Below are 10,832 nucleotides of genomic sequence, written 5' to 3'. Positions count from 1 at the left end.
AGATTGTCAGGCCGAGTATGATGCATGGAAATTCTATGCTTTAAAAATGTGTTATCATACTTTATCTAAAGAGAAAACGTAACCCTACAGAGAGAGAAAACTAAGAATATATTTAAAAGAACAATAAGAATTCAATATCAATTTAATATCATGTTGTGATACTGAACCAGTATTTTTAAATCTTGACTTTAACACCCATAGCGAAAATTGTAGTTAGTACCCAGGAGGTAACAGCCAGGTAACCTGGGCTTTTGGATGTAAGGTTTCCCTCTGAGAATGAAATTAGACACAATCACGAAACAACTGAGATCAGTCAGCTATAAAAATAACTGAACTAAAGTAATAATCTCTGACTGAAGAGTCTAAAAGCACCTAACAACAAATTTCCATGACTAGGTTATTGGGTGACTGCGTTAGCATGGCTGAAGCTATCACATACTCAATTTTGTTCGACCCTATCTGTAAAAAAAAAAATGTATGTTATTTATAAAAGAACTTAAGAGTGACAGCCAAATCTCTGGTAATTTGGAATGTCCTCATTTTGGCCTGAATACACCATCCTCTTTCTCTTTTTTTGCTTACAAGGAGTTGCCTGATTATTAATTTGACTTTCTATACCTATGTTAAGACAGGCTGTGACCACATCTTGATCACAACTCTAATAGGTGTACACTAATAGCTTTAGAGGCTGGATTAACAGTAAATTGTGAATTGGGCCTGATGTAAGACGGGGAGTTGTGGCCTTTGGTCGAAATGGAGAGAGGATGAGCTGTCTAGATAGACATCAGCCAGGATATGTCTGTGGGCCACGTTCAGTTTAATCTCTGATGGATACTCTGACACTGAAACAAGAAGTTAATGAGAGTCACAATGGTTAAAGGAGACGTTAAGATTTCCCTCATGTTTCCTTATACATGAAGACGAAATTTATTTGATGATTAAAATGTGTATGTATTGTGCTCGCTTCGGAGGCAGGTGTACTAAAGTATATATGTATGTATATGTATCTATCTATATACACACATATATATGCACTCACACATACAGATATACATAAATATACTCATACTTACATATATCTATTCATGCATACATATATATGGGTATGAGTATATATATGTATATATGCATGTGTGAGTATATATATATATATTTATCTTTATATATTCCTTGGATAACAACTTTTTTAAAAGAAACAGGATCATAGTTTACTCTTTAATCCTAGAGATGATACTATCTTTTATTTTCTGCCTGAATTTTCATCAAATCAGTTGCTCAAGATAGTTCCTCAAAAGGGGAATTTTGTGCTTGTCAACTTGTTTAGGAGATCTTGTATGTTAAAGGCAATAAAATATTTTAGGGTAATTTGTGATTCTATTTCAAAAGTACCTTGAATGTGGGACAGAAGTTTAGTTTCCTCAGTTCTGAGACAGCTCATTGATAAAGGTGGGGTTTACATAGTCTTTAGGTGAAGCCAATTCCCCCAAAGCAGCCCTGGGCAAAGCTTCTAGGGAGTAAGATATGCTTTTAGTAATTGCTGTGAGTGTGGATCTTGTGATTGTCTTATTTTCCCCTCCCATCATTCTCCTTGTATACGAGCAAGAGCTGGGGGTGCGGTGGAAGGCACTCTGATCCCACCCCACCTACAAGTGTGCCCTGATTGACCCCGTCTCGAAAATCCCCTCCCTCCTGCTACAATGATTGTGTCAGAGAGCTCAGCCTTAAGCCAAGCTTCCTATGATATTCCTGTGTCAATTAAATTTGTTTAGGAATGGGTAATCGGGGCCAAAGAAACATGGGTGAATGTTGATGAGGGAATGGGGCAAGAGAGTTCCTCGCCTTCTAAGAGAGCTGGGTGCAGCCCACAATTTCTATCTTTCTCTGTGGTATGGTATGTGGATATGGATCTTGGAACTGTGGCAGTGATTTAGACAGTCTTAGAATGAGGCTGACACTAAGGAAGTGAATACAGAAAAGGGGAAAAGGAGTGTCTTAATGGTATCCTCGAGCTGCTGAGTCAACCCAAAATCTGAAGCCCAGTCTACCTCTGCATCATCCACATATAAAAACCAATAGATTCTCTTTCTGCCTCAGTCAGTTGGATTTTGATTTTCTGTTTCTTAAAATATAGAGTTCTTAGGTGAGGACTGGTCTCCAAGTATAGTGCCGTCATTTTCTCCCTTTTTTACACTCAGATGAACACAGATTGTCTTGCAGTCATTGAACCTGTGCCCAAATACCCTTTCCTATGGTTCCACTTTGGCAAAGGATGGTAATCCTTGCTCCCTGCCATTGTCTTAACAATGTAGAGCAGAGAAGGGGGTTACAATTTTATTTTTTATTTATTTATTTTTTTGGTGAGGAAGATTGGCCCTGAGCTAACATCTGTTGCCAATCCTCCTCTTTTTGTTTGAGGAAGATTGGCCTTGAGCTTACATCTGTGCCCATCTTCCTCTACTTTTTTGTATGTAGGTTGACGCCACAGCATGATTTTTTTGATGAGTGATATATGTCCGTGCCCAAGATCCGAACCAGTGAACCCTGGGCTGCAAAAGCTGAGCATGCGGAACTTAACCACTAGGCCGCTGGCCGGCCCTGGGATTACATTTTTAAGTTGGATAAAGAAATGAACATTATTATTATTTGTCAATTATACACAATAAAGCTGAAATTTAAATAAGGAAGCGAACATTATGAAAATACTTCCATTCGTGGGAAAAGAGTTATAAAACACACTCAAAACAATACAAGTAACTTCAGTATACCAATAATTTATACTGAAGGTGGGTTGAAAATCATTCAGGAGAGCTACCCTTTTGTAAAGAGACAGACTCCCTACAACACAATGACTTTTGTCTCACCTTGAATAGAAACTATTAATTCCCATTTCTTTGTGATTCTTTGAACTATATCATTCTCATTATGGGGAATGTCATGAAGAAAAGGCAGCAAGCCTCTGCATGAAGAGCTGTGAAATTCATTCGTGAGTAACAGCAGTCAACTCGTTTATCTAACACAGTGCCCACAAGAATGATGCAAAAGTACAAAATCCAGGGAAAACTAGAAAAATCTAAAACAGGCCTGGAGGAGATGTGCCTTCTAACCTAGTCTGGTGGAAGAGAGGTCAGAGTGGTGCGTCTGGCGCAATGACACCAGCAATGGTTTTAGTGGGGATAATTTAGACTGAGTCTTCATGTCTGGAGCCAGACAAGCAGCTGGCATCGTGAAGGAAATCTGCGCTAATGAAGTAGGGTAGGAGATACGGTGCCGTTTAGTGCAGAAAGGTCTTGGTTTGCAGTTTCACTACGGAATGAATGCTATGTGGCACCAGCGTGCTGTCTGGCACCCGAATGTTGGCTTCCTGTTTGAAACAGCTCTTTGTGTCCCTGTAAACGGAATTTCAGTGAGAAAAGCCAGAGCAACTCGAGTGGAATAAAAGCTTGAGAGAGGCAATACGATCATACAGCTGATGTTTCATGGACTAATATGTGAAAAACCGTATATGGGATAAACAGACTAACTTGAAAACATATTGCAAATAACATTTTGCTGTTGGGAAAACCACAGTAGTGTCTCCTATCTGATTATACACCACAGTGGCTCGTTGGGAACCATGGTCTCTGGGCAGCTCGTCAAGTGATTCTTCTATCTTTTTCTATGCTGAATTCTCCCTCACTGCACTTTCACAATGGGCAATAGTTTCAGGAATAGAAGAGAACTCTGTATTTATATGCCAAAAATGGAGTTTTAAAAGCTCATTGTAGAGTGTTTACAAGTCCAGGATATTCACTGAAACAATGAAGAAAAACAAAGACCAGGAAAAGAAATAACAGCGTGTAGAAGTAGAAGCTAATCACTTCATGAGTGTAGCCTACCTTTAAAAAGAAATGTGTAAATTATCCTTCTAAGGGTTAGACTTCTCTGTATATTACAGTTTTTACCTCTTTTCATTCTTATTATAAAAAATCTATTCTCTCTAGATGAATTCTTATTCTTCGACATTTTGTACCCTTTTCTCATTGTTGTTTTCAACAGGTTCATTCTAGAAGTTGATTTTGATGATGAATACCATCTTTCAGGGACCTTGGAGCTCCCTTCCAGTTACTGAGAAGATGCCAATTCAAATTTGGTGATTTATTTCTTTAAGAAAAATAAGTAATTTTTAATAGCTCAAAAAGGACACTTTTTCTAAAACATACAGAAAAGAATGTTTTATCAGTGACAATGTCTGGCCCTGAAAGAGCTGGACTGGAGAGAAATAAATATGAAAATAAAAACACTGAATATATGGAAATAATCAGCTGATAGTACAAAGTAATGGTCAGAAAAAGCAATACTTTGCATCTCATAGATTTCATATTTAAAAAAATAACATTTAGACCTCTAATTGAGATTTATGGTACACCTTTGAAATAGATAATATAGATATTGTTATTTCAACTTTACAGATGAGAAAACTGAGATAGTATTTGAACAAGATTAAATATTTGTGACCAGAATAAAGGACACACATATTTATGTGCTCCTATTATGCGTTACGCACCAAGCAAAATTAACATGTTGTGTGATTCTGAAACACAGTGGCTTAATCCAATAGAAGATATTTCTTTTTTTTAAATTATTTTATTGAGATCATGTAGGTTTATAATATTGTGTAATTTAAGGCTTACATTATTATATATCATTTTCTATATAGACTGCATCATGCTTACCACCAATAGTTTAGTTTTTTTTTTGGTGAGGAAGATCAGCCCTGAGCTAACATCCAATGCCAATCCTCCTCTTTTTTGCTGAGGAAGACTGTCGCTGGGCTAACATCCGTGCCCATCTTCCTCTACTTTATACGGGATGCCGCCACAGCATGGCTTAAAAAGCGGTGCATTGGTGTGTACCCAGGGTTCCAAACCAACGAACCGCGGGCTGCCGAAGCAGAGGGCACGCACTTAACCGCTGCACCACTGGGCTGGCCCCCACCAATAGTTTAGTTTTAATCCGTCACTTTTACCTGTTTTGCCCACCCCCCACCCACTTCCTTTCCACACCCGCTCACAGATTAGAACACTAATCTGTTCTCCTTAGCTAGGCGTTTGTTTATCTTCCACATATGAGTGAAATCATATGGTGTTTGTCTTTCTCTGCCTGGCTTATTTTTCTTAACGTTGTACCCTCAAAGTCCATCCATGTTGCAAATGGTACGACTTTGTCTTTTTTTTATGGCTGAGTAGTATTCCATCTTATATATATACCACATCTTCTTGATCTATTCATCAGTTGATGGGCACTTGGGTTGATTCCACATCTTGGCTATTGTGAATAATGCTGCAATGAACAAAGGGGTGCATAAATCTCTTTGTATTGTTGATTTCATGTTCTTTGGCTAAATATCCAGTAGTGGGATAGCTGGATTGTATGTTAGTTCTAATATTTTTAATTTTTTGAGGAATCTCCATACTATTTTCCATAGTGGCTGCACCAGTTTGCCTTCCCACCAGCAGTGTATGAGGGTTCCCTTTTCTCCAGATCCTCTCAAACATTTGTTATTTTTTGTCTTGTTAATTATAGCTATTCTGACCAGTGTAAGGTCATAACTCTTTGTAGTTTTGATTTTCATTTCCCTAATGATTAGTGATGTTGAACATCTTTTCATGTGCCTATTTGCCATCTGTATATCTTGTTTGGAAGAATGTCTGTTCATATCTTCTGCTCATTTTTGTTTTTTTTTGTGAGGAAGACTAACCCTGAGCTAACATCCATTGCCAATCCTCCTCTTTTTGCTGAGGAAGATTGGCCCTGGGCTATCATCCGTGCCCCTCTTCCTCTGCTTTATATGGGACGCTGCTACAGCATGGCTTGAGAAGCAGTGCGTTGATGCACGCCTGGGATCCAAACCCATGAACCTGGGCCGCCAAAGCAGAGCACTGCTGAAATTAACCACTAGGCCATGGGGCTGGCCCCGTCTCTCGTCTTTTTGATAATAGCCATTCTAACGGATGTGGGGTGATATCTCATTGTGATTTTGATTTGCATTTCGCTGAGGATTGGTGATTTTGAACACCTTTTCTTGTACCTGTTGGTCACTTGTATGTCTTCTTTAGAAAAATATCTAGTCAGGTCCTTTGCCCATTTTTTAATCAGATTATTCATTTCTTTTGCTATTGAATTGTATGCATTCCTTACATCTTTTGAATATTAACCCTTTATCAGACATGTGGTTTGCAAATATTTTTTCCTAATCTGTAGGTTGCCTTTTCATTTTATTAATTGTTTCTTTTGCTGTGTAGAAGCGTTTTAGTTTGATGTAGTCCCACTTGTTTATTTTTTATTTTGTTACTTGTGCTTTTGGTGTCAGATACAAAAAAATCATTGCCAAGACTGACATCAGGGAGCTTTTTCCCTATGTTTTCTTCTAGGAGTTTTGTGGTTTCAGGTCTTACTTTTAAGTCCTTAATCCTTTTCCTGTTAATTTCTGTGAATGGTGTAAGATAAGAGTCCAGTTTCATTCTTTGATATGAGTATCCAGTTTTCCCAGCACCGTTTATTGAAAAGAGCATCCTTTCCCCATTGAGTATTCTTGGCTCCCTCATGAAATATTAATTGATTGTGTATGCATGGGTTACTTCTGGGCTCTCAATTCTTTTCCATTGGTCTATGTGTCTGTTTTTATACTAGTACCATATTGTTTTGATTACTATAGCTTTGTAACATAGTTTGAAATCAGGAAGTGTGATGCCTCCAGCTTTGTTCTTTCTCAAGATTGCTTTGGCTATTTGGGGTCTTCTGTGGTTCCATTCAAATTTCAGTTTTGGTTTTTCTATTTCTGTGAAAAATGCCATTGAAATTTTGATAGGGATTGCATTGAATCTATAGATGACTTTGGGTGGTATGAACGTGTTAACAATATTAATTCTTCTGATCTATGAACACAAGATATTTTTCCATTTATTTGTATCTTCTTCAATTTCTTTCATCAAAGTTTTATAATTTTTGGTGTATAGATCTCTCACTTCCTTGGTTAAATTTATTCCTATCTTTTTGATTTTATGCTATTGTAAATGGAATTTCTTTAAATTTCTTTTTTAGATAGTTCATTGTTATTAATGTATAGAAACTGAGTTTTGTATGTTGATTTTGTATCCTGCAACTTTACTGAGTTTGTTTATTAATTCTAACAGTGTTTTGGTGGAGTCTTTGCGATTTTCTACATACAAGATCAAGTCATCAGCAAACAGACAATTTTATTTCTTCCTTTCCCTTCTGAATACCATTTATTTCTTTTTCTTGCCTGATTGCTCTGTCTAGGACTTTCAATACTATGTTGAATAAGAATGGTGAGAGCGAGCACTCTTGTCTTGTTCCTGATCTTAGAGGAAAAGCTTTCAACATTTCACCACTGAGTATGATGTTAGCTATGGGCTTGTTGCATATGGCCTTTATTATGTTGAGGTATGTTCCTCTACACCAAATTTGTTAAGTTTTTTTTAATCATAAAGTGATGTTGGCTTTTGTCAAATGATTTTTCAGCATCTATTGAGATGATATGATTTTTGTCTTTCATTCTATTAATGTGAGGTATCACATTGATTGATTTGCATATGTTGAACCATTCTTGCATCCCAGGGATAAATCCCACTTGATCATGGTGCATGATCCTTTTAATGTGCTGTTAAATTTGGTTTGCTCATATTTGGTTGAGAACTTTTGCATCTATTTCATCAGGGATATTAGCCTGTAGTTTTTTTTTTTTTTTTTTTCCTTGTAATATCCTTATCTGGCTTTAGCATCAGGGAAATTCTGGCCTTGCAAAATAAGTTTGGGAGTGTTCCCTTCTCTTCAAATTTTTGGAAGAGTTTGAGAAGAGTTGGAATTAATTCTTCTTTAAAAGTTTGGTAGAATTCACAGTGAAACCACCTGATCCCAGGATTTTCTTCATTGGGAGGTTTTTGATTACTGATTCAATCTCCTTACTGGTCTTTGGTCTGTTCAGATTTTCTATTTATTCATGATTCAGTGTTGGTAGTGTGTATGTTTCTGGGAATTTATCCATTTCTTCTAGGTTATCTAATTTGTTGCTGTATAATTGTTCATAGTAGTCTCTTATTATCCTTTGTATTTTTGTGGTATCAGTTGTAATAATCAGTTCCTCTTTCATTTATAATTTTATTTATTTGAATCTTTTTTTTTTTTCTTGGGCAGTCTAGCTAAAGATTTGTCAATTTTGTTTATCTTTTCAAAAAGCCAACTTATAGTGTCTTTGATTTTTTCTACTGTTTTTCTGTTCTTGATTTCATTTATTTCTGCTCAATCTTTGTTATCTACTCCCTTCTGCTAACTTTGGCCTTTTTGATTTTGAAGCTCTCTATTGAATTGTTTAGTTCAGTCATTGTATTCTTCAGCCCAAAATTTCTGTTTGATTCTTTTTTATGTTTTCTATCTCTTTGAACTTCTCATTTTGTTCTTATATTGTTTTCCTGATTTCACAAATTGTTTATCTGTATCTCTTGTAGCTCTCTGAGCATCTTCAGAACAATTATTTTGAAATCTCTGTTAGGAAATTCATGTATTTCTATTTCTTCAGGGTCAGTTACTGAAAATTTTGTTGTTCCTTTGGTGGTGTCATGTTTTCCTGATTCTTCATGATCCCTATTGTCTTACATAGGTGTCTGCACATTGGAAGAAGCAGTCAATTCTTTTAGACTTTATGGACTAAATTGGCCAGGAAAGACCTTCACTTCTGGGTAGAGGCATGCTGGAGCATGCTATGACCCCAGGTTTTAGTAGTGCAGGGAGCCAAGTGCATAGGTATGTGGTGGCTCCATGTCAGGGGGTGGGGGTGTGATGTCTTGATAGCTCAGGCCACTAGGGTCTACAACATCAACAACTATGTGGTCCTTGGTGAGTTCTTTGGAAGTGCAGTGTAGCTGCAAGGGCCGTTGTGGTCCTCAGTAGTGCCCTAGAGTCGAGTGGCCAAGGACAAGGGAAGGCAGCAGTGGTACCTGAGCTAGTGGTGTGCACATACTTGGCTGTGCTCATACTGTGGGGCCAGCTGTAAGTGCTTGTTTAGTGGAAGAGGTCGATTGTAGACACACACATAGTGGCGAGGGCCAGGGTCAGCAGCAAGTGTTGGGGCCAACTGCAGGTGCATTAGCAGCTGTGGGGCCCCTGGTTGTTGGTGTGCACTCCTGTTGCTGCAAAGTCTTGCCAGAGGTGCAAGCATGGCAGTGGAGGCCAGTGTCGCAAGTCAGGCCGGGGCCATGCAGGTGTATGGCTGGAGAGGCTAAGCCCGAGCTATGCACAGTGGTAGAGTTCAGCCTCGGGACTCTAGGCTGGTGTATTGCACTGGTGCAGCCCAACAGCTGGCTGCCTGTGGGAGACCCAGCCCCTGGCGTGGGGGTGGGAGGAGGAGGTGGAGAGGGACTCAGGTGGCTGGTATCTGTGAATGCAATAACCTGTGGGGTGAAATCCAGTGAAATCTGCAGGGGCTCCATGGCAGCTATGCTGGCCATTGGTTTCTTCAGTGGCAATAGCTGCTGAAGTCCTCTACAGAGCAGATCACTGGAAACCGCGTAAGTTCTGTAGTTGATACTGGTAGTCCCTGCCCTTGTTCTGTATTCTTAGCTGTCTATACATCTCAGTTTTGCCAGTCTCCAGGTGGAGTGAAACTGATGTGGGTTCTGTGTGCAGTGTCCTGAAAGGCTGAGGAGGCAGGTCACTCACTCTCTTCTCCTTTTCCTTTTCAGGGAAACTCTTTTTAGCTGGGGATTTCCCTCTTGGTGCTGAACAGTACCAGCCTGGGGGATGGAATGATGCAGGCAAAATGAAGCTGTTCTTCCCTCCCTTTTTGTGTGATTCTTCTCTGGAGTTTTGCTGAACTTTCTTAAGTGGACTCCTGAGCTCTCCCAGAGTTGATTTTGTTCATGAATAGCTGTCTAATTGTTGATCTTTTGAAGGGGTTGGAGGCTGGGGTTTCCTACTCCACCATCTTGGTGATGTCACTCAGTCAACTATCTAATAGTGAGACATTTCACTGGCTAAAACAAATCACATGGCTACACCAAACTTAAAGGAGGCAGGAAGTTACAATCTTACTGTGTGTTTAGAAGGAAGAAAGTCCGAACATATTTGGAAAAGGCCCAATGATCACTATAATCTTTATTATCCTGGGAATACCAATAGTCAGAGGGATTAGGTAACTCATCAAAGACTACTTATGTGTGCCCTGACTTTCTCTGCTATTCTTATCACTACGTGGTTTCTTATCCCCTAATTATAGATCAGAAGTATGGCTTGATTCATTTTGGGGTTTAAAAAACACTACAACTAATTACCACATAGGGTTTTTATTTGTTTGTTTAATAAGCTACTTGTAATCAAAGGCTTGAAATAAGAAAAACATCAGCACATAGGCACTTTTATCATATTTACTCTTTTGATCTTTATCCTGACTGATTGCTTCTAGATTTCCCCCTATTTTCTCTGTAAATTTTTACGTGCAGGGATTTGATTTTAATTCTTAAAATTTTTATATCTGCATCACCCTTAGTTGCAAAGAATAATATAAGCAAATTAAAAATAGTCATTGATAAACTTAAATGAATAGCACCTGTAAGGCATTTGAAAATAAGCAGTTAAAGAGTTAAGAAGTTAAAGAAATTATCTTGTGAGAGAAGTCCCAAAACTGACAAGAAAAGCACATTGTTACCCTGCATTTAAATGAAAGCTCAATACCTGTCTCAACAGGATCTGGGCTGCTGAAAGTTTCCAATCCCCAGAAAGAAAATCTTCCTCCAAACACAAGTCATATTTAGTGAAGAAAAACAAAAGTCAAGAGAGAT

Source organism: Ceratotherium simum, chromosome 1 (genome assembly GCF_057802395.1).
Source record: "Ceratotherium simum simum isolate JZ-2026a chromosome 1, ASM5780239v1, whole genome shotgun sequence".
NCBI classification, from domain to species: domain Eukaryota; kingdom Metazoa; phylum Chordata; class Mammalia; order Perissodactyla; family Rhinocerotidae; genus Ceratotherium; species Ceratotherium simum.
The sequence above is the reverse complement of the archived record's forward strand: the minus strand, read 5'-3'. Positions refer to the sequence as shown.